Source organism: Zea mays, chromosome 1, assembly GCF_902167145.1.
Source record: "Zea mays cultivar B73 chromosome 1, Zm-B73-REFERENCE-NAM-5.0, whole genome shotgun sequence".
Classification (NCBI taxonomy): domain Eukaryota; kingdom Viridiplantae; phylum Streptophyta; class Magnoliopsida; order Poales; family Poaceae; genus Zea; species Zea mays.
Window position 1 is genome coordinate 69042624 of NC_050096.1, and position 22312 is coordinate 69064935.

Sequence of the window (22312 nt, forward strand, 5' to 3'; positions counted from 1 at the left end):
GGTCGAGGCCTACGTCGATGACATCGTAGTCAAGACAAGGAAGGCTTCCGACCTCCTCTCCGACCTTGAGGTGACATTTCGATGTCTCAAAGCGAAAGGCGTCAAGCTCAATCCCGAGAAGTGTGTCTTCGGGGTGCCCCGAGGCATGCTCTTGGGGTTCATCATCTCCGAGCGAGGCATCGAAGCCAACCCGGAGAAGATCGCAGCTATCACCAGCATGGGGCCCATCAAGGACTTAAAAGGCGTACAGAGGGTCATGGGATGTCTCGCGGCCCTGAGCCGCTTCATCTCACGCCTCGGCGAAAGAGGTCTGCCCCTGTACCGCCTCTTAAGGAAGGCCGAGTGTTTCGCTTGGACCCCTGAGGCCGAGGAAGCTCTCGGGAACCTGAAGGCGCTCCTTACAAAGGCGCCTATCTTGGTGCCCCCAGCTGATGGAGAAGCCCTCTTGGTCTACGTCGCCGCGACCACTCAGGTGGTTAGCGCCGCGATTGTGGTCGAGAGGCAAGAAGAGGGGCATGCATTGCCCGTTCAGAGGCCAGTCTACTTCGTCAGCGAGGTACTGTCCAAGACCAAGATCCGCTACCCACAAGTTCAGAAGCTGCTGTATGCAGTGATCCTGACGAGGCGAAAGTTGCGACATTACTTCGAGTCTCATTCGGTAACTGTGGTGTCATCCTTCCCCCTAGGGGAGATCATCCAGTGCCGAGAGGCCTCGGGCAGGATCGCAAAGTGGGTGGTGGAAATCATGGGCGAGACAATTTCGTTCGCCCCTCGGAAGGCCATCAAGTCCCAGGTGTTGGCGGACTTCGTGGCCGAATGGGTCGACACCCAGCTGCCGACGGCTCCGATCCAACCGGAGCTCTGGACCATGTTTTTCGACGGGTCGCTGATGAAGACGGGAGCCGGCGCGGGCCTGCTCTTCATCTCGCCCCTCGGGAAACACCAACGCTACGTGCTACGCCTCCATTTCCCGGCGTCCAACAATGTGGCTGAGTACGAGGCTCTGGTCAACGGGTTGCGGATCGCCATCGAGCTAGGGGTCAGACGCCTCGACGCCCGCGGTGACTCGCAGCTCGTCATCGACCAAGTCATGAAGAACTCCCACTGCCGCGACCCGAAGATGGAGGCCTACTGCGATGAGGTTCGGCGCCTGGAAGACAAGTTCTACGGGCTCGAGCTCAACCACATCGCTCGGCGCTACAACGAGACTGCGGACGAGCTGGCTAAAATAGCCTCGGGGCGAACAACGGTTCCCCCGGACGTCTTCTCCCGGGATCTGCATCAACCCTCCGTCAAGACCGACGACACGCCCGAGCCCGAGGCACCCTCGGCACAGCCCGAGGCACCCTCGGCTCGGCCCGAGGCACCCTCGGCTCGGCCCGAGGCGCCCTCGGTTCAGCCCGAGGTACCCTCGGCCCCCGAGGGCGAGGCACTGCACGTCGAGGAGGAGCAGAACGGGGCCACGCCTGATCGAAATTGGCAGACCCCGTACCTGCAATATCTCCGCCAAGGAGAGCTACCCCTCGACCAAGCCGAGGCTCGGCGGGTAGCGCGACGCGCCAAGTCGTTCGTCATGCTGGGCGATGAGGAGGAGCTCTACCACCGCAGCCCCTCGGGCATCCTCCAGCGATGCATCTCCATCGCCGAAGGTCAGGAACTCCTGCAAGAAATACACTCGGGGGCTTGCGGCCATCATGCAGCGCCTCGAGCCCTTGTCGGGAATGCTTTCCGGCAAGGCTTTTACTGACCAACGGCGGTGGCTGACGCCACTAGAATTGTCCGCACCTGCGAAGGGTGCCAATTCTATGCGAAGCAGACCCACCTGCCCGCTCAGGCTCTGCAGACGATACCCATCACCTGGCCCTTTGCTGTATGGGGTCTGGACCTCGTCGGTCCCTTGCAGAAGGCGCCCGGGGGCTACACGCACCTGCTGGTCGCCATCGACAAATTCTCCAAGTGGATCGAGGTCCGACCCCTGAACAGCATCAGGTCCGAGCAGGCGGTGGCGTTCTTCACCAACATCATCCATCGCTTCGGGGTCCCAAACTCCATCATCACCGACAACGGTACCCAGTTCACCGACAGAAAATTCTTGGATTTTTGCGAGGATCATCACATCCGGGTGGACTAGGCCGCCGTGGCTCATCCCATGTCGAATGGGCAAGTAGAGCGTGCCAATGGCATGATTCTACAAGGGCTCAAGCCCCGGATTTACAACGACCTCAACAAGTTCGGCAAGCGATGGATGAAGGAACTCCCCTCGGTGGTCTGGAGCCTGAGGACAACGCTGAGCCGAGCCAAGGGTTTCACACCGTTCTTCCTGGTCTACGGGGCCGAGGCCATCTTGCCCACTGACCTGGAATACGGCCCCCCGAGGACGAGAGCCTACAACGATCAAAGCAACCAAGCTAGCCGAGAAGAATCGTTGGACCAGCTGAAAGAGGCTCGGGACAAGGCCTTACTACACTCGGCGCGGTACCAGCAGTCCCTGCGACGCTACCACGCCCGAGGGGTCCGGACCCGAGACCTCCAGGTGGGCGACCTGGTGCTTCGGCTGCGGCAAGACGCCCGAGGGAGGCACAAGCTCACGCCCCCCTGGGAGGGGCCATTCGTCATCGCCAAAGTTCTGAAGCCCGGAACATACAAGCTGGCCAACAATCAAGGCGAGATCTACGGCAACGCTTGGAACATCAAACAGCTACGTCGCTTCTACCCTTAAGATGTTTTCAAGTTGTTCATATACCTCGCACCCGCGCAAAGTTTAGTCATCAAGGAAGGGTCGGCCTCGCCTCGGCAAAGCCCGACCCTCCCTCGGGGGCTAAAAGGGGGGACCCCCTCTGCGTCGAAATTTTCCTCGAAAAAAGATCTCTTTTAGCAGAATATCTTTCGTGCTTTTTGACTACTTCAAAAAGCGGATCCTGAAAACGACGGAGTACACGTAAGCAGCCAAGGTTGACCGAGCCGAGGGACTCCTACGCCTCCGGGATACGGATACCTCACTCATCACCTTCTGCGATAAGTAACTCGCGTTCGGATAAAGTGATTCCGCGGACCGAATAAGTCTTTACGTTCGGAAGCTCTTCTGCCGAAGCGGTCCTTCAAGCCTTCTCGACTGAATCGGTGACAGGGCCTCATGGACGGGTGAAAGTACGCGTAAGCGGCAAGGCCGACCGAGCCGAGGGACTCCCACGCCTCTGGGATACGGACACCTCACTCATCACCTTCCGCGAGAAGCAACTCTCGCTCGCACAAACATCCCTGTTACCGACAAAAAGTCCAGATGCTCGAAATAAGAGGAAAGGAGACGCAGCTTTACAACGCAGCGAGGGTGTGTTTTCTGGCCTCAGCGGCCGCAGAAGGCACACGCTACAAGACGATCTGATCCTACAGGCTCGGGTCTTCACGCTGGAAGGGGGCTAGCACCCTCGGCATCGACGACACCTTCAGCGAGGTCCGACCCAGCCTCGGACGGCGACGCGGTCCAGGGACTTCTCTGGGAATCCGGCCCGAGCAGGCGGCTCGGCCGATTGCCTCAGGGGCCTCGGCCAACCATCTTACAAGGGCGCCAGCCCGGTCCGAGGCCTCGGCTGGCCAACCCCGGCGTCGGTCCCGCTGACGGACAACCCGGCTAGGCTCCGGCCAACCAGGTTTTCATTTTCGAGCCAACTCTGCCTCTGTTCGCGCTGATACCGCTACCCCTGGCCTCGGCTCGTCGAAGAGCGGCCAAGGGGTCTCTTTAACTAAGCTAGAGGAGCCTCAGACAACAAGGCCGATCGAGCCGAGGGACTCCTACGCCTCCGGGATACGGATACCTCACTCGTCACCTTGACACGGGGCGACTCATGCTTGGTGAAGCGGTTCAGATAATCAACAGGCGAGACTTAGTGCTCGAAAATGAGGAAAAAACACGGCTCCGTGCCAAAATTACACACATGTTCAGGCCTCGACAGCCAAAATGAACAAAAAACCCTGGCATTCGAAGTGCCATTACAAACGGAACTCCGGTTCCCCCTCCGCAGGTACGAACAACCCCACTCCATGGGGGTGGGCCTGCGGAGCAACGGAAGACCGACGAACGGCGCGCCGTCACCTGCTCCAGCAGCGGCGACGACGACGACTTCTGCTCCGGGTGCCGAACAGCGGCAGCACTGACCTCAGGGCGGATGCTGCTGCCAGGAGGCCCCCGCCCATGCCAAAACTCGTGAGGCAAGGACGGGCAGAAGGCCGTAGAGTTGGAGGTCAGTCCGTGGCCAGCCCTGGCTATCGCGCCGGCTGAAGAACCTCTTCCAGCTGCCGTGGCAGACGCCAGCGCCACGAGCGGCTCCGAAGCCACTCGCGTCCGAAAGCCAGGCACGCTGCAGCTGCCAGCGCCACGGACGACAACCGCTCCTCCCTCCCATCACTGAGTGAAGGAGCGGGCCGCCGCCCACGCGGGGGCCGACCTCAACTCGGCACACCCCCCTCCCCAGCCCTGGTGATGAAAATCCTTGAGGCTGAGGGAGGGGCAGAGGCTGCAGCCCGGCTCGCTTTCCCCCACCATCAAGCTGGAGGTCACCATCTTGGGTGACCGCCGGTGGAGGGGTGCAGCCGGGCTGCACGATGAAAATCCATGAAGCCGAACGATGGCTGAAAGGTACCAACTCCCACGGAGTTGCGTTCCTCCAACGACGAGGCGGAAAGACGACGGGTACCCCCCATCCGGGGGCTTGGAAGGTGGAAAGACGCAATGCATAAGGGAGCGAGAAGACATGGTCGCCTTTCGAAAGGGGTCACCCTCCTTTTAAAGGCAACTCTCCCTACGTGCGCCCCCAAACGTCACGGGCTGAGTCTTCTCCAACACGCTCCAAGGCCCTCCCCTGCGGCGCGGGGGCTGGGTCCCGCATTTCATGCAAACCGGCTCAGAGCAGAAGAAGCCAAACCGCCGTGCGCGGCGCGCACAACCGCCCAGCAGTTACAAGCGACCCCCCACTTTTGCCCAGACCAACGGGCGGAAGGGGCGGGCAGCCATGCAGGCGGCATGCAACCGCGCCAGGTGGACGCGCCTCTCCGACTCCCAACACGCCAGCATGGAGGCCCAGGCCCACGCGTCACACAACCGGCGCGCCAGATGCTGCATGCAAGCAACTGCACCGCCACTTGCGCCACCACCGCGCCTCTTCGATTGCGGAACCAATACCGCGACTCGAGGCGGCCCAGCGCACGACCCAGCGGCGCCAGCCTGGCGCGACGGTCAATGCGGCCGAAAGTGGGCCAGCAGTAATGACGGTGGCAGGCGGGCGGGAGCAGCGGTCACGTCGTCAGCCAGGCTCACGTCCCATCCAGGGGCAGCAAGAGAGCCTCCTCTCACGGCGTGAAGACGGCGCGCCCGTGATCCGTTCCTCGAATGGCTCGCGCACGCGCAACGGCCGCCCCGCCAACCACTCGCCCCATCGCATTAACTCCGCGGCGGGACAGGCGGCGCTTCTGGCAGGAGAAGCGGGCGACGCTTCGCCTTCGCCGCAATAACCGCGCCAAAAAAGGTACGCCACGACGTTCGATTCCGTATCCTTTTCCTTTTTTCCTCTTTCTCTATCTCTTGCAACAGGGACCGGGAAAGGGGGATACCCCGAAAAGGATCCTTCCCCGTGAAGGAACCGGGCTCCGAGCCCCCCCTACTGATCAGAGGTTCGAAGGCTGGCCCCCCGAGGGGTTCATCAGCCGCCTCAGATCGCGTGGGCCCTACACCCACTACTGGTTAGAGGTTCGAAGGCCGGCCCCCCGAAGGGCTTCACGGCCGCCTCAGGCTACTCGGGCTCCGCGCCCATTACTGATCAGGGGTTCGAAGGCTGGCCCCCGAAGGGTTCATAGTCGCCTCAGACGCCGAGTGAGGGATGACCAGGGGTACGTTCGATACATAACCAAGGCTCGGGCTGCGCTCCCGAGGTGCCCTAGGACATTTCCGAGACCAGCGGGAGCGATCCTGTAACGGAATCCCATCGGAGGGAGGCATCGAGCCCTCGGACCCCGTCGCCAGGGGACCGGGTCCGGCAGATCACCCGCAGGTACTCTTGGGCGTGCCTCTGGTCCCCTAGCCGACCCCTAACGAACGGGGCACGGACGTCCACTCGGATTACCCGCTTGCAGCTCACCGGAGACACCATGTTCGGTGCCCATCGAGGGTAGCATGGCGCTCTCCCCCCCTCCTCCTTGCGGAAAGGCGACGTAGGGGCGTATGTAAAAAGCCGAGTCTGTCCCTGATCGTCCTCTCGCCCTGTGCGGAGGCTCGGGGGCTGCTCTCGCAAACCCGGCTCCGGCCGAACCGTTGACAGCGTCAACATACCAGCCCGAGAACTTGGGCCCCGACCGTGCACCCGGGCTACGGCCAGTTCGCATGAGGGAACAACCAGACCAGCCGAAGCATTACGCAAGGCATTAAGACCTCGGGGGCTACACCCGGCGGGTGCGCTCGCGCGCACCCACCGGAACAAAATGCAACCGAGAGAGGCTGGTCCCCTTGCAAAAAAGTGCGACGAAAGCCTCCAAGCGAGTGCTAACACTCCCTTCGAGGCTCGGGGGCTACTGTCGGGGACCATAATTAGGGGTACCCTCAAGACGCCTAATTCTCAGCTGGTAACCCCCATCAGCATAAAGCTGCAGAGGCCTGATGGGTTCGATTAAGTCAGGGATCAGTCCGTACGAGCGACTCGATCACGCCTCGCCCGAGCCTAGCCTCGGGCAAGGGCAGCCGACCCCGAGGGATTTCCGTCTCGCCCGAGGCCCCCCTTTAACGGCGGACACATCTCCGGCTCGCCCGAGGCCTTGCCTTCGCCAAGAAGCAACCCTGACTAAATCGCCGCACCGACCGACCAAGTCGCAGGAGCATTTAACGCAAAGGTGGCCTGACACCTTTATCCTGACGCGCGCCCCCCGGCAGAGCCGAAGTGACCGTCGTCACTTCGCCGCTCCACTGACCGGTCTGATAGAAGGACAGCGCCGCCTGCGCCACTCCGACTGCAGTGCCACTTGACAGAGTGAGACTGACAGGCAGTCAGGCCTTGCCAAAGGCGCCATAAGAAACTCCGCTCCGCCCGACCCAGGGCTCGGACTCGGGCCAAGCCCCGGAAGACGGCGAACTCCGCTCCGCCCGACCCAGGGCTCGGACTCGGGCTAAGCCCCGGAAGACGGCGAACTCCGCTCCGCCCGACCCAGGGCTCGGACTCGGGCTAAGCCCCGGAAGATGGCGAACTCCGCTCCGCCCGACCCAGGGCTCGAACTCGGGCTAAGCCCCGGAAGACGGCGAACTCCGCTCCGCCCGACCCAGGGCTCGGACTCGGGCTAAGACCCGGAAGACGGCGAACTCCGCTCCGCCCGACCTAGGGCTCGGACTCGGGCTAAGACCCGGAAGACGACGAACTCCGCTCCGCCCGACCCAGGGCTCGGACTCGGGCTCAGCCCCAGAAGACGATGAACTCCGCTTCGCCCGACCCCAGGGCTCGGACTCCGCCCTGGCCTCTGCCGAGCGACCTCCGCCTCGCCCGACCCAGGGGCTCGGGCTCGGCCTCGGCCACGGAAGACAGACTCAACCCCGGCTTCAGAGGAGCCCCCACGTCGCCCGACCTCGGGCGCGGACCCGCCACGTCAACAGGGAGCGCCATCATCACCCTACCCCGAGCCGACTCGGGCCGCAGAGAACAAGACCGGTGTCCCATCTGGCTAGCTCCGCCAGATAGGCAATGATGGCGCCCCGCGTGCCCTGTGACGACGGTGGCTCTCAGCTCTCTTACGGAAGCAGGAGGACGTCAGCAAGGACTCGACCACTCCGACAGCTGTCCCTCCGCCAGGCTCCGCCACTCCTCCGACGGCCACGACATCACACCGACTGGGTGCCAAGATCTCTCCGGCTGCCACATCGGCATGTACTTAGGGCGCTAGCTCTCCCCCGCTAGACACGTAGCACTCTGCTACACCCCCATTGTACACCTGGATCCTCTCCTTACGCCTATAAAAGGAAGGACCAGGGCCTTCCTAGAGAAGGTTGGCCGCGCGGGGACGAGGACGGGACAGGCGCTCTCCTAGGGCCGCTCGCTTCCCTCACCCGCGTGGACGCTTGTAACCCCCTACTGCAAGCGCACCCGACCTGGGCGCGGGACGAACACGAAGGCCGCGAGATTTCCACCTCTCTCACGCCCGGCTCCGGCCACCTCGCTTTCCCCCCTTCGCGCTTGCCCACGCGCTCGACCCATCTGGGCTGGGGCACGCGGCACACTCACTCGTCGGCTTAGGGACCCCCCGGTCTCGAAACGCCGACAATATTATTTCCAACCTTAGAAATGAGAATGCCAATTTAATTGCTAAGGTTGGGAAGCTTGATGTTTGTGATGATTCAATTGTTAGTCTTGGAAATGATAATGCCAATTTAATTGCTAAGATTGACAAATTGAATGCTTCTCTTGCTAGCCTTAGGAATGAAAATGAAAAATTAATTGCTAAGTCTAGAGAATTAGATGTTTGCAATGCTTCTATTTCCAATCTTAGAGATGAGAATGATATTTTGCATGCTAAGATTGTTGAATTTAATACTTGCAAACCCTCTACATCTTTGGTTGAGCATGTTACTATTTGCACTAGATGTAGAGATATCAATGTTGATGCTATTCATGATCACCTAGCTTTAATTAAACAACAAAATGATCACATAGCTCAACTTAGTGACAAAATTAATGAGCATGACTTAGAAAATGAGAAATATAAATTTGCTAGAAGCATGCTCTATAGTGGGAGACGCCATGGTATTAAGGATGGCATTGGCTTCCAACAGGGAGACAATGTCAAACTTAATGCCCCGCCTAAAAGATTGTCTAATTTTATTAAGGGCAAGGCTCCCATGGTTCAGGATAACGAGGGTTACATTTTATACCCTGCCGGTTATCCCGAACACAAAATTAGGAGAATTCACTCTAGGAAGTCTCACTCTGGCCCTAATCATGCTTTTATGTATAAGAGTGAGGCATCTAGTTCTAGGCAATCAACCCATGCTAAATTGCCTAAGAAGAAAACTCCCAAAGCATCAAATGATCATAATGTCTCATTCAAAACTTTTGATGCTTCCTATGTGCTTACTAACAAATCCGGCAAGGTAGTTGCCAAATATGTTGGGGGCAAACACAAGGGATCAAAGACTTGTGTTTGGGTATCCAAAGTTCTTGTATCTAATGTCAAAGGACCCAAAATTGTTTGGGTACCTAAAATTAAGAACTAAATTTGTTTTGTAGGTTTATGCATCCGGGGGCTCAAGTTGGATCATCGACAGCGGATGCACAAACCATATGACTGGGGAGAAAAAGATGTTCTCCTCCTACGAGAAAACCAAGATCTCCAACGAGCTATCATATTCGGGGATGGAAATCAAGGTTTGGTCAAAGGATTGGGTAAAATTGCTATATCACCTGACCATTCCATTTCCAATGTTTTTCTTGTAGACTCATTAGATTACAACTTGCTTTCCGTTTCTCAATTGTGTAAAATGGGCTACAACTGTCTTTTTACGGATACAAGTGTTACTGTCTTTAGAAGAAGTGATGATTCACTAGCTTTTAAGGGAGTATTAGAGGGTCAGCTATACTTAGTTGATTTCAATAGAGCTGAACTCGATACTTGCTTAATAGCTAAGACTGACATGGGTTGGCTCTGGCATCGCCGACTAGCCCATGTTGGGATGAAGAATCTTCACAAGCTTCTAAAGGGAGAGCACATTTTGGGACTAACAAATGTGCATTTTGAGAAAGACTGGATTTGTAGCGCATGCCAAGCAGGGAAGCAAGTTGGTGTTCATCATCCATATAAGAACATCTTGACGACTGACAGGCCACTCGAGCTCCTCCACATGGACCTATTCGGCCCGATCGCTTACATAAGCATCGGCGGGAGTAAGTACTGTCTAGTTATTGTGGATGACTATTCTCGCTTCACTTGGGTATTCTTTTTACAGGAAAAATCTCAAACCCAAGAGACCTTAAAGGGATTCTTGAGACGGGCTCAAAATGAGTTCGGCTTGAGGATCAAGAAAATTAGAAGCGATAATGGGACGGAGTTCAAGAATTCATAAATAGAAGGCTTTCTTGAGGAGGAGGGCATCAAGCATGAGTTCTCTTCTCCCTACACGCCACAACAAAATGGTGTAGTGGAGAGGAAGAATAGAACTCTATTGGACATGGCAAGGACCATGTTTGATGAGTACAAGACTTTGGATCGGTTTTGAGCCGAGGCGGTCAACACCGCTTGCTACGCCATCAACCGGTTATATCTACACTGAATCCTCAAAAAGACATCATACGAACTCCTCACCGGTAAAAAGCCAAATGTTTCATATTTTAGAGTCTTTGGTAGCAAATGCTTTATTCTTGTTAAAAGAGATAGAAAATCCAAATTTGCTCCTAAGGTTGTAGAAGGCTTTTTACTAGGGTATGATTCAAACACAAGGGCATACAGAGTCTTTAACAAGTCCACTGGACTAGTTGAAGTTTCTTGTGACATTGTGTTTGATGAGACTAACGGCTCCCAAGTGGAGCAAGTTGATCTTGATGAATTAGATGATGAAGAGGCTCTGTGCGTCGTGCTAAGGAACATGTCCATTGGGGATGTGTGTCCTAAGGAATCCGAAGAGCCCATTCAAGCACAAGATCAACCATCCTCCTCCATGCAAGCATCTCCACCAACTCAAGATGAGGATGAGGCTCAAGATGATGAAGAAGAAGATCAAGAAGATGAGCCACCTCAAGAAGCCGGCAATAATCAAGGGGGAGATGCAAATGATCAAGACAAGGAGGATGAGAAAGTTCCAAGGCCGCCACACCTAAGAGTCCACCAAGCAATCCAACAAGATCACCCTGTGAACACCATCCTAGGAGATATTCATAAGGGGGTAACCACTCGATCTCGTGTTGCTCATTTTTGTGAACACTACTCTTTTGTTTCCTCTATTGAGCCACACAGCGTAGAGGAAGCACTTCAAGATTCGAATTGGGTGCTGGCGATGCAAGAGGAGCTCAACAACTTCAAGAGGAATGAGGTATGGCATTTAGTTCCACGTCCTAACCAAAATGTTTTAGGAACCAAGTGGGTCTTCCGCAACAAACAAGATGAGCATGGTGTGGTGACAAGGAACAAGGCACGACTTGTGGCCAAAGGGTATTCACAAGTCGAAGGTTTGGATTTTGGAGAAACCTATGCACCCGTAGCTAGGCTTGAGTCAATTCGAATATTACTTGCCTATGCTACTCACCATGACTTTAAGTTTTACCAAATGGACGTGAAGAGTGCCTTCCTCAACGGACCTATCAAGGAAGAGGTCTATGTTGAGCAACCTCCCGGCTTTGAAGATAGTGAGTATCCTAACCATGTTTACAAACTCTCTAAGGCGCTTTATGGGCTCAAGCAAGCCTATAGGTGTACATTCGGGCCGCCCGGCCCGGCCCGGCCCAAGCCCGAAAAAGCCCGGCACGTTTAATTTCGGGCCGGCCCGGTCCAATATTAATTTCGTGCCGTGCCGGGCCGGCCCACGGGCTGAGCCTTCGGCCCGTGGCCCGGCACGTTATTACCTAAACGTGCCGGGCTCTATTCGGGCGGCCCGAAAATAAAAAAGCCCGAATAACATAATAAAACCCGAAATACAAAATACAACCCAAAAATAATAATCAGGCCAGTTGCACAGCCGTCGGGCGCCGGCCACCGGCCACTCGGCCAGCCGTGCAGTGCGGCAGACGGCGACAGCGCGCCAGGCGAGCTCATCGCCCAGCATTGTTGCCCCTTTGATTCCAGCGACCCAGTTGTGCCCCTCGGTCTCTGGTGCGGTGGCGCTCTGGCGCAGTGGCGCTCTGCCCCCAACCGGCCAGCAGCAGGCCTGCAGCCAGCCAGCAACAAACCCCGTCGTGGAGCAAGCAGCAAGCCAGCCAGCAAGGCAGCAAGCCAGCAACCACGTCGAGGAGCAAGCCAGCAGCAAGCCAGTACAGAACCGCCGCCGGGACTTGGGTTCCAGCATCTTGGGGACTTGGGGTTGGGGAGCCAGCCGCCGCCGGGACGAGTCGAGGTCTCGAGGAGATCACGAGAGAACGAGAGAGGCACGCGACTTAGGTTTTTTCGGTTTTTATGTGCCGTAAAATGGGCTGTGTAGAGCCGTCAGATTGGCTGGCTGGCAAGTGGCAAATGGCAAGGTGGGCTGGGCTGGTTGTGGTTGGCTCTAGCTGGTGACTGCCATAGTGTGGAACGGGTTTTTTCGTGCCTTGTAACTGGCCTTTTCGTGCCTGCATAAACGGGTCGGGCTCGTGCCCGCCCATGGGCCTTGGCTTCAGCTCATACCCGGCCCGATGCATCGTGCCGGGCCGGCCCGGCCCGAAATAATTTCGTGTCGTGTCGTGCTTGGGTCGTGCTTTTTTTTATGTGCCTCGTGACAGCCCACCAGGCCCGACCCAAATGTACAGCTCTAAGCAAGCCCCAAGAGCATGGTATGAATGCCTAAGAGATTTTCTTATCACTAATGGCTTCAAAGTCGGAAAGTCGATCCTACTTTATTCACTAAAACCATTGAGAATGGTTTGTTTGTATGCCAAATTTATGTTGATGATATCATATTTGGGTCTACTAACAAATCTATTTGTGAAGAGTTTAGTAGGTTCATGATTCAAAAATTCGAGATGTCTATGATGGGGGAGTTGAAGTATTTTCTAGGCTTTCAAGTGAAGCAACTCCAAGAGGGCACCTTCATCAGCCAAACAAAGTATATTCAAGATATTCTTACCAAGTTCGGAATGAAGGATGCCAAGCCCATCAAGGCACCCATGGGAACCAATGGGCATCTCGATCTCGACACGGGAGGTAAATCCGTAGATCAAAAGGTATACCGGTCAATGATAGGTTCTCTACTCTATTTATGTGCATCTCGACCGGACATTATGCTTTCCGTATGCATGTGTGCAAGGTTCCAAGTCGACCCTAAGGAAGTTCATCTTAGGGCCGTGAAGCGAATCTTGAGATACTTAGTTCATACACCTAAGTTTGGTCTTTGGTACCCCAAGGGATCCTCATTTGATTTATTAGGATATTCCGATGCTGATTGGGCAGGGTGTAAGATTAATAGGAAGAGCACATCAGGGACTTGTCAGTTTCTGGGAAGATCCCTGGTGTCTTGGGCTTCAAAGAAACAAAACTCAGTAGCTCTTTCTACCGCTGAAGCCGAGTACATTGCCGCAGGCCATTGTTGCGCGCAATTGCTTTGGATGAGGCAAACCCTTAGGGACTATGGCTACAAGTTTAGCAAAGTCCCTCTCCTATGTGACAATGAGAGTGCAATCCGCATGGCGGAAAATCCCGTTGAACACAGCTGCACTAAGCACATAGCCATTCGGTATCACTTTCTGAGAGATCACCAACAAAAGGGGGATATCAAGATAGCCTACATAAACACCAAAGATCAATTGGCCGATATCTTTACCAAGCCTTTATATGAACAATCCTTTACCAAACTTAGGAATGAGCTAAATATTCTTGATTCTAGGAATTTTGATTGATTCTTTGCACACATTGCTCTTTTATATACCTTTGATCATATCTCTTTTTATGTCTATGACTAATGTGTTTTCAAGTATCATCTTATGCTTAGTCATAGATATTGAAAGGGAAATGGAGTATTCGGCAAACAAAGGCGCTTCCACTCAACTCCAATTATATTTGCCGGTACTCCGCATCGTTCTCCACCTTGGTATAATCTTCACTCATATCTTTGTGTTTGCCAAAGGAGGAGAAAGTTTGAACAAATGGCTTATATTCCACTCATAAGTATCCGTTTTGGCGATTCATGCCAAAGGGGGAGAAAGTATGAGCCCAAAGCTAAAGGACCGCACCACCACCTAATTTTAAAATGAAGTTTTTAAAATTGATATCTTATTGTGTTCGAAAGGGGGAGAAAGCAGTTCTTCAAAAATTGCAAAACCCTCTTGAACACTAAGAGGAGAATTTTTATTTAGGGGGAGTTTTGTTTTAGTCAAAGGAAAAGCATTTGAAACAGGGGGAGAAAATTTCAAATCTTGAAAATGCTTTCTTCAATCTTATTCATATACCTTTGACTATTTGCAAAATGTTTTTGAAAAGAATTTTACAAAGAATTTGCAAAAACAAAACTCGTGGTGCAAATGTGGTCCAAAATTTTAAATAAGAAGAAAAACCATCCATGCACATCTATTGAGATAAGTATATTGGTTTCAACTCTAAGCAATCTTTGCACTTACATTATGCAAACTAGTTCAATTCTGCACTTTTATATTTGCTTTGGTTTGTGTTGGCATCAATCACCAAAAAGGGGGAGATTGAAAGGGAAATAGGGTCAAACCTTTTCCAATAAGAATTTTGGTGGTTGAATTGCCCAACACAATTATTGGACTAACTAGTTTGCTCTAGATTATGAGTTCTACAGGTGGCAAAGGTTCACAACAAACCAATACAAGTCAAAAGAAAGGGTTCAAACAAAGGGAGCAAAAGACAACAAAAGTGTGCCCTGGTCTGGCGCACCGGACAGTGTCCGGTGCACCAGGAAATCCAACTCCGAACATGCCACCTTCGGGAATTCTGGAAGCCGCTCCGCTATAATTCACCGGACTGTCCGGTGTAGCACCGGACTGTCCGGTGTGCCAGCGGAGCAACGGCTACTTCGCGCCAACGGTCGTCTGCAGAGGAATTAAATGTGCTACAGTGCGCGCCTGCGCGCGTAGAAGTCAGAGCAGGCGCCAGAAGGCGCACCGGACAGTCTACAGGACCTGTTGTAGCATCCCAAAAATTCAAATCCTGAAATTTTCTCAAACTCGCTCTAAATTCAAAATGAATTTCAAATTTTATTTCAAAATGTTTGTTTGCGAGTTGATATCAACAAAAAAAAATATAGTGGTCTATATTCTCTCCAAAATCCTCCTCAAAATATCCTACAAATATTTCCCTAGTGATCCCCCTCAAATTCTTCCAGAAATACCGCCCAGATATTTCCCGAGTGATCCCCTTCAAGTTCTTTCCAGAAATACTGTCCAAATATTCCACTGATATATCTCCAAGTATTTTCTTCCTAAGAAATACCTTCATAATCATTTTTCAAGTCCCTACAAATATTTTCTTCATAACTTTTCTCATGCTCATACGTATACGTATACCTCCAGTGTCATACGGTGAGCTCTACAAGCTAATCTCACTTATACAAGACAAATACATGCTAATCTCCCACTAATCCTCTCATCCTCCCACTAATCCTCTCATCCCTCCCCCTAATCCCCCACCATGGCTATAAATAGAGGGGCAAGGGCCTCCTCTCATCCCACCCCAAGCCATTTCATGGCAACTCTCCCACCCCACACACACTCCATGTTCCACACAAGCACACACTAGCACAAGGATCGTTCGATCGTTCTTCGATCGTTCATCCCTTGTTCTTAGTTTGTTCGTTCGTTCGTCCGATCGTTCGATCGTTCGTCCGATCGTTCATGGTTCGTTCGTCCGTTCGTCCGATCGTTCGATCGTTCGTCCGTTCGTTCGTCCAAATAATCTTTTTCCTACCGTTATGCTGCCGAAATTCCGATCGTTCGTTCATTCGATCATTCGATCGTTCATCGTTCGTTCATAGTTCCTATTCATCGTTCATCGTTCGTTCATAGTCCCTATTCATCGTTCTTCCAGATAATCTTTGTCCTGCTGTTATGCTGCCGAAATTCCGATCGTTCGTTCGTTCGATCATTCGATCGTTCGTTCATAGTCCCTATTCATCGTTCATCGTTCGTTCATAGTCCCTATTCATCGTTCTTCCAGATAATCTTTGTCCTGCCGTCATGCTGCCGAAATTCCGATCGTTCGTTCGTACGATCATTCGATCGTTCGTCCGTTCGTTCATCCAAATAATCTTTTCCTGCCGTTATGCTGCCGAAATTCCGATCGTTCGTTCGTCCGATCATTCGATCGTTCGTCCGTTCGTTCATAGTTCCTATTCATCGTTCGTTCATACGAACTATTCACTATCACTATTCACCATTACTATTCACCATTACTATTCATCGTTACTGTTCACATACACTATTCATTATCGTTAATATTTATCATTACTATTCATCGATGATATCTATAATTTCTTTTCCATCGCCACTATTCATCGTTACTAATCATCGTTACTATTCATCGGTCATCTAGTCATCCCAAATTTCAACTACTCATCCATCATGTTGTCCAGTCCACCTAAGACCAGCCAGACCCATGTTCCAATCATACGAACTCCGGTGACTGTGGTTTTCCTTCCAGTGGGAACTTCCCATCTGGTCACCCATCCCAGGTTTCCCCAAGTTGAGCACGCTTGACTTTGAGATTCCTTCGAACCAGGCTTCCAAACTCAGATTCCAATAATTCTTGTTTCTAAATTCTTATCAAACTATTCCCTATCCAACCATGTCATCTCTTAAGCATGGTTCATATTCCAGAAGACTCCCAAAATACTCTTGTCCCATATTCTGCCTATAACTCTCTTGTTCATACTAAGTCAGACGATTCATTCGTCACTATTCTCACCAACAGTGAATTTCACTGTGCTACACCACATACACCCAACTATAAATACACCCAGCTACCCTCTCCCTCTCCACACACACTCAACACCCTCAGCCAAGGCAAACACCCCACCCACTCAGTTACTCTGCTCTGTCGGCTACACGCATAGTGTCGCTTCGCCTCCAGTCCACCCTCCTGGTAAGAACCTCCGCTCCACCACCAGTAATATCACAACACCACATGACACAGATTCTACTCAAGACTCTACCCATCCATATATCACTATTCTGACCACTATACTAAATATTTATTTCTATACTTGTTGGTTTGTATGTTTGCTTGTTCATGTTGCATAGTTATCGGAGCGTTCGTGCCGTCTCGTGGAGGCCAGATCTACAAGTCTACGCTAGGCGGTGGAGCCAGAAGCTAGTTCCGCGAGCTCCCCTTCCCCCCTTCGCCGAATAAGCACGGCAAGCTCACTGGATCCCTTTGATGCATAAATTACCTATGATTTTTCAACCACAACCCTCAGCCTGTTATTTTATGCATGATATGATTTTGAGACAAGTTATTATGGCCACCCAGCCGCTTGCCGCAATCAATCCCTGATATATATGTTCTAAATGATTTGAGAACAGGTGTGAGTTTTCAAAAGAAAATGCTTTTCAAAATGTGTGTGATGAAGGGTTTTCACCCTTATCACCTTGTGAGTGGGATAATCAGGGACTCCCTGTTAGAAATATGCCCTAGAGATAATCATAGAGATGAGCATATTTCTTTGTATCCATGATATATATATTGCTTAATTGAATATCCATGGAAGGCACCTTGTATTGATTAGCAATTATGTGAATTGTTTGTGAGATTCTTTACTTATATGGTTATTCTAAATGATGTCCCTAGTCAGAGTCGATGACTAGCACATGTATTAGTTGATGACTACATTTCACAAGTCATGAACATGGAGATGTTAAACTAATAATGTGGGCGCATGTATGACATGAGGCTGGACCGACCCAACTTGAGATATTGTAATATAGTTCTCTTCTTGCAACATGAATACTGTATCCTTAGACCTGAGATTGTCGCATGTTCTCAAGATGTGAATTGACTTACTTAGGGACTATCAAACGCTATCCCGTAACTGGGTAGTTATAAAGGTAGTTTTGGGTTTGTCAGGAAGCATGCTGTGAGGCATGGTCAGTCAAGATGGAATTTGTCCCTCTCTTTGTGAGAGAGATATCTCTGGGCCCCTCGAGTGATTGGATCAAGAAATGCATGGCCGTGCTAGGGTTAAGAGTTAACCATTGAAAGGATTCCAATTCACAGTATCGAGAAAGAGAGGTCAGCTTAGAGCCAGACCAAATATCGTGAGACAAAGGGAACAGCATGTACGTAATGTCGCAATGGTTCGTCTGATATGATCTTTACGTACACATAGGAGTTGACATGTCTTGCTAGAGGCCGCTGTCAAATTATTGGGCCGAGTAAGAGTACTCGGGCTATGTCTATTTGTACGTGAACCTATAGGGTCACACACTTAAGGGGAAGGAAGCCTAATTCGGATTAGATCCGAAATTAGACTGGGCTTTAGGGTTAATGATGGGCCTCGGCGTCAGAAGCCCACCATAACGCCTATATAATGAGGGGCGGGGGCGCGATTAAGAGATAACCTAATTCGCCACCTGCGAACTAACAGTCGCCGCCCACCTCTCGCCCTCGCCAAGCCGCCATCGCGAACCTAGCTGTTCGGTACGCGGCGCTTCCTCCCTGTACGTGTGGATACCTCGGAGGTGCTGCATCTGGAGCACTTGGACGAACCGTGCGAGGACGTGAAGGACACCGGCGACTGCACGGCACTGCTCGACGCGTTCGTCTACATCGAGACGTCTTCCGCTGCTCTGCGCGTCTAGTGGTAATTCCATGACCTATAACCGCAGTAGTTCTTGGTATTATGGGGTTGAAAATTTTGTTTTGCGCTAGTGTAGCCTCCCCGTAATCCTACAGTGGTATCAGAACCAGGTTCTGCGTAGTTTTAGGTCTGGATCTAGGTTCATGAGATGGATCTACTTGATGCACGGTTTGATTAGATCAATTGGTAATAAAGGGTTGAAGTAGATTACATCGGATATGACTGGAGAGATCAGTTCATCCTTCTCTGTTATGTGCGCGACTTGCTCCTACCGGCTGGAATCACCATCGGGGCTAACTGCGTACACAACTAGCAGATTGATGTAACAGATCAACGTCATGAGTGTAATCTTCTTCGGGTCGAACGTATAGAAACGTGTTTGTCTAACCTGTTTTTGCAGGACATCTTGTGATCGGTATGGCTATTGTGTATATGATGCATGTTAATAAATTATTCATGACCTGCGTGTCGTGACCAGGGCAATACGGCTGGAGCCACATGTATTGTCCAAATTTAATGTAATGACCTGTGTGTCAACATGTGATGATCCAAAGCGTATATGTAATTTGTTTACCAGCATACGTTAGATAGGTCTTGAAGGACTCATCACCTGGAGGATGGCATACCTATATCATGGAGATGGAGATCATCGTGATGGACAGATTATTGGAGATGGGGATCACCATGTGACAGCAAGCCATACCGAATCACAACTGTTGTGTGAATGCCATTCTTATTGTTCTACTTGTTTATATTGCATATATGTCCTTGCGTGCGATGTTATAAGTAGGACGATCCCTCATAAATGTTTAAGCTTCAATGCCTCTCCAAACCTTGCACTATCATAAGTCTTGTACAATTGGTGGTGGGTCTATGAAATTAGGGTGCCACCAGTTTAGACTATTAAATGTTTAATATGATTTACTCTGTCATGGATATTTTTGTCTTAGTATTTTGCATTATTTTGTTGTAGATAAATGGCACCTAGCACACCAACATTTACTTTGCGATCAATTCTTGAAAAGGATAAGTTAAATGGAACAAACTATACGGATTGGATCCGTAACCTGAGAATTGTTCTCAGGGCTGAAAAAAAGGAAGACGTTCTAGACACCCCACTGCCAGAGGATCCTGGTGAAAATGCAACTGCTGCAGCTAAAACCGCTTACAAGAAAGCAATGGATACTAATCTTGAAGTGAGTTGCCTAATGCTTGCTTGCATGGAGCCTGAGCTGCAGATGCAGTTTGAGACAAACCATGAGGTGCACGATATGATCGTGGCGCTCAAGGATATGTTCCAGACTCAGGCTAGGACAGAAAGGTTCAATGTGTCCAAAGCCTTTCTGGAATGCAAGCTAGCAGAAGGCGCAGCAGTTGGGCCACATGTAATCAAAATGGTTGGTTACAGTCAGAGGTTGGAGAAGCTAGGCTTCCCAATAAGCCAAGAGTTGGCCACTGACTTCATTTTGGCATCTCTTCCGCCCAGCTATGGAAACTTCATCACGAACTACCATATGCATGGGGCGGAGAGGGGCCTCAATGAACTATGTGGCATGCTGAAAACAGCAGAGGGGGACATAAAGAAAAGCGCTGGCAGCAGCGGCCATGTGATGGTGGTCCAAAACAAACCCAACTTTAAGAAGAAGGGTAAATCGCAAAAGAAGAAGGGCAATGCAAAGGATACAGTATCCAAGCCAAATCAAAAGCCCAAGGCTGGACCAGCTGCAGATGCAGAGTGCTTTTATTGCAAAGAACTTGGTCACTGGAAAAGGAATTGCAAGCAGTACTTGGCCTCTATTAAGGATCGCGGCGGTAAGGGTACAGCCGCAACAGGTACACTTGCTATTCACATTACAGAAATTTTTCTTGCTGATTCTTATATTAATTCTTGGGTATTTGATACCGGATCGGTTGCCCATATTTGCAATTCGATGCAGGGAATGATAAGAACTAGAAGCGTGAAAAGAGGAGAAGTTGATTTCCGGGTAGGCAATAATGCAAGAGTTGCTGCGTTGACCGTCGGGACGATGCAACTCCACCTCCCATCAGGATTTATTTTGGAGTTAAATAATTGTTATCTAGTTCCTAGTATGAGTCGAAACATTATGTCTCCTTCATGTTTGATGAAGGATGGTTATTCATTTGCGAGTGAAAACAATGGTTGTGTGATCTCTAAGAATGGCATGTTTGTGGCTTTTGCATCCATTATGAATGGGTTATTCATTTTAAATCTTGATGATGCACCTATCTGTAATATTAGTGCTAAAAGGCCTCGGCCTAATGATTTAAGTCCTACCTACATGTGGCACTGTCGTTTGGGTCATATAAGTGAGAATCGCATGAAGAAGCTTCATTCTGATGGGCTTTTGACTTCGTTTGATTTTGAATCATACGAGACATGTGAAGCTTGCTTACTTGGTAAGATGACCAAGGCGCCCTTCACGGGTTTACCGGAGAGGACGTTAGATTTATTGGAACTCATACATACTGATGTGTGCGGACCAATGAGTACGACAGCTAGGGGAGGATTCCAATACTTCATAACCTTCACTGATGATTTTAGTAGATATGGGTATGTCTACTTAATGAAACACAAGTCTGAATCCTTAGAAAAGTTCAAAGAGTTTCAGAATGAAGTAGAAAATCAGCGTGGCAAGAAAATTAAAGCACTGCGATCAGATCGTGGTGGTGAATATTTGAGTCATGAGTTTAGCAATCATCTAAAGAGTTGTGGAATTGTTCCACAGCTTACGCCGCCTGGAACGCCTCAGAGGAATGGCGTGTCTGAGCGACGTAATCGGACTTTATTGGATATGGTTCGATCAATGATGAGCCAGTCGGACCTACCTTTGTCGTTTTGGGGATACGCTCTAGAAACAGCAGCTTTCACACTAAATAGGGTACCGTCTAAGTCCGTAGTTAAGACACCATATGAGATGTGGACTGGGAAGACTCCCAGCTTGTCTTTTCTGAAGATTTGGGGTTGTGAGGTTTACGTCAAGCGACTACAGTCGGATAAACTCACTCCAAAATCGGACAAGTGCATGTTCGTGGGATATCCAAAGGAAACTTTAGGATATTACTTTTACCACCGGTCAGAGGGCAAAGTGTTTGTCGCCCGGAACGGTGTGTTCTTAGAGAAAGAGTTTCTCAAAAGAGAGAAAAGTAAACAAAAGGTGTATCTTGAAGAAGTTCAGGATGAGCCAGTGGGACAAGATTCAACAAGTGATGCTAATGTAGCAGAACAAGTTGAGACGTCTATGGCAAGAGAATCACCACCACAACCACGAAGGTCAGCAAGGCTTCGCGAGGCACGAGGAGAAGTGTTATTGTTGGGCAATGGGGAAGTGTTGTTGTTAGACAACGACGAACCTGCAACATATTTAGAAGCGATGATGGACCCAGATTCCGAGAAATGGCATGTCGCCATGAGATCCGAGATAGATTCCATGGGAGAAAATCAAGTTTGGAACTTGGTTGACCCGCCTGATGGTGTTAGACCTATAGAATGCAAATGGATCTATAAGAAGAAGAAAGACATGGATGGAAATGTTCACATCTATAAGGCTCGACTTGTTGCAAAGGGTTTTCGACAAGTTCAAGGAGTTGACTATGACGAGACATTCTCGCCAGTAGCGATGCTTAAATCTATTCGGATCATTCTAGCTATTGCCGCATATTTCGATTATGAGATTTGGCAGATGGATGTCAAAACAGCTTTCCTTAATGGAAACCTAGATGAGGACGTGTATATGATACAGCCCGAGGGTTTTGTCGATCCGATCAATGCTGGAAAGATATGCAAACTTCAGAAATCCATTTATGGGTTGAAGCAAGCATCTCGGAGTTGGAACATTC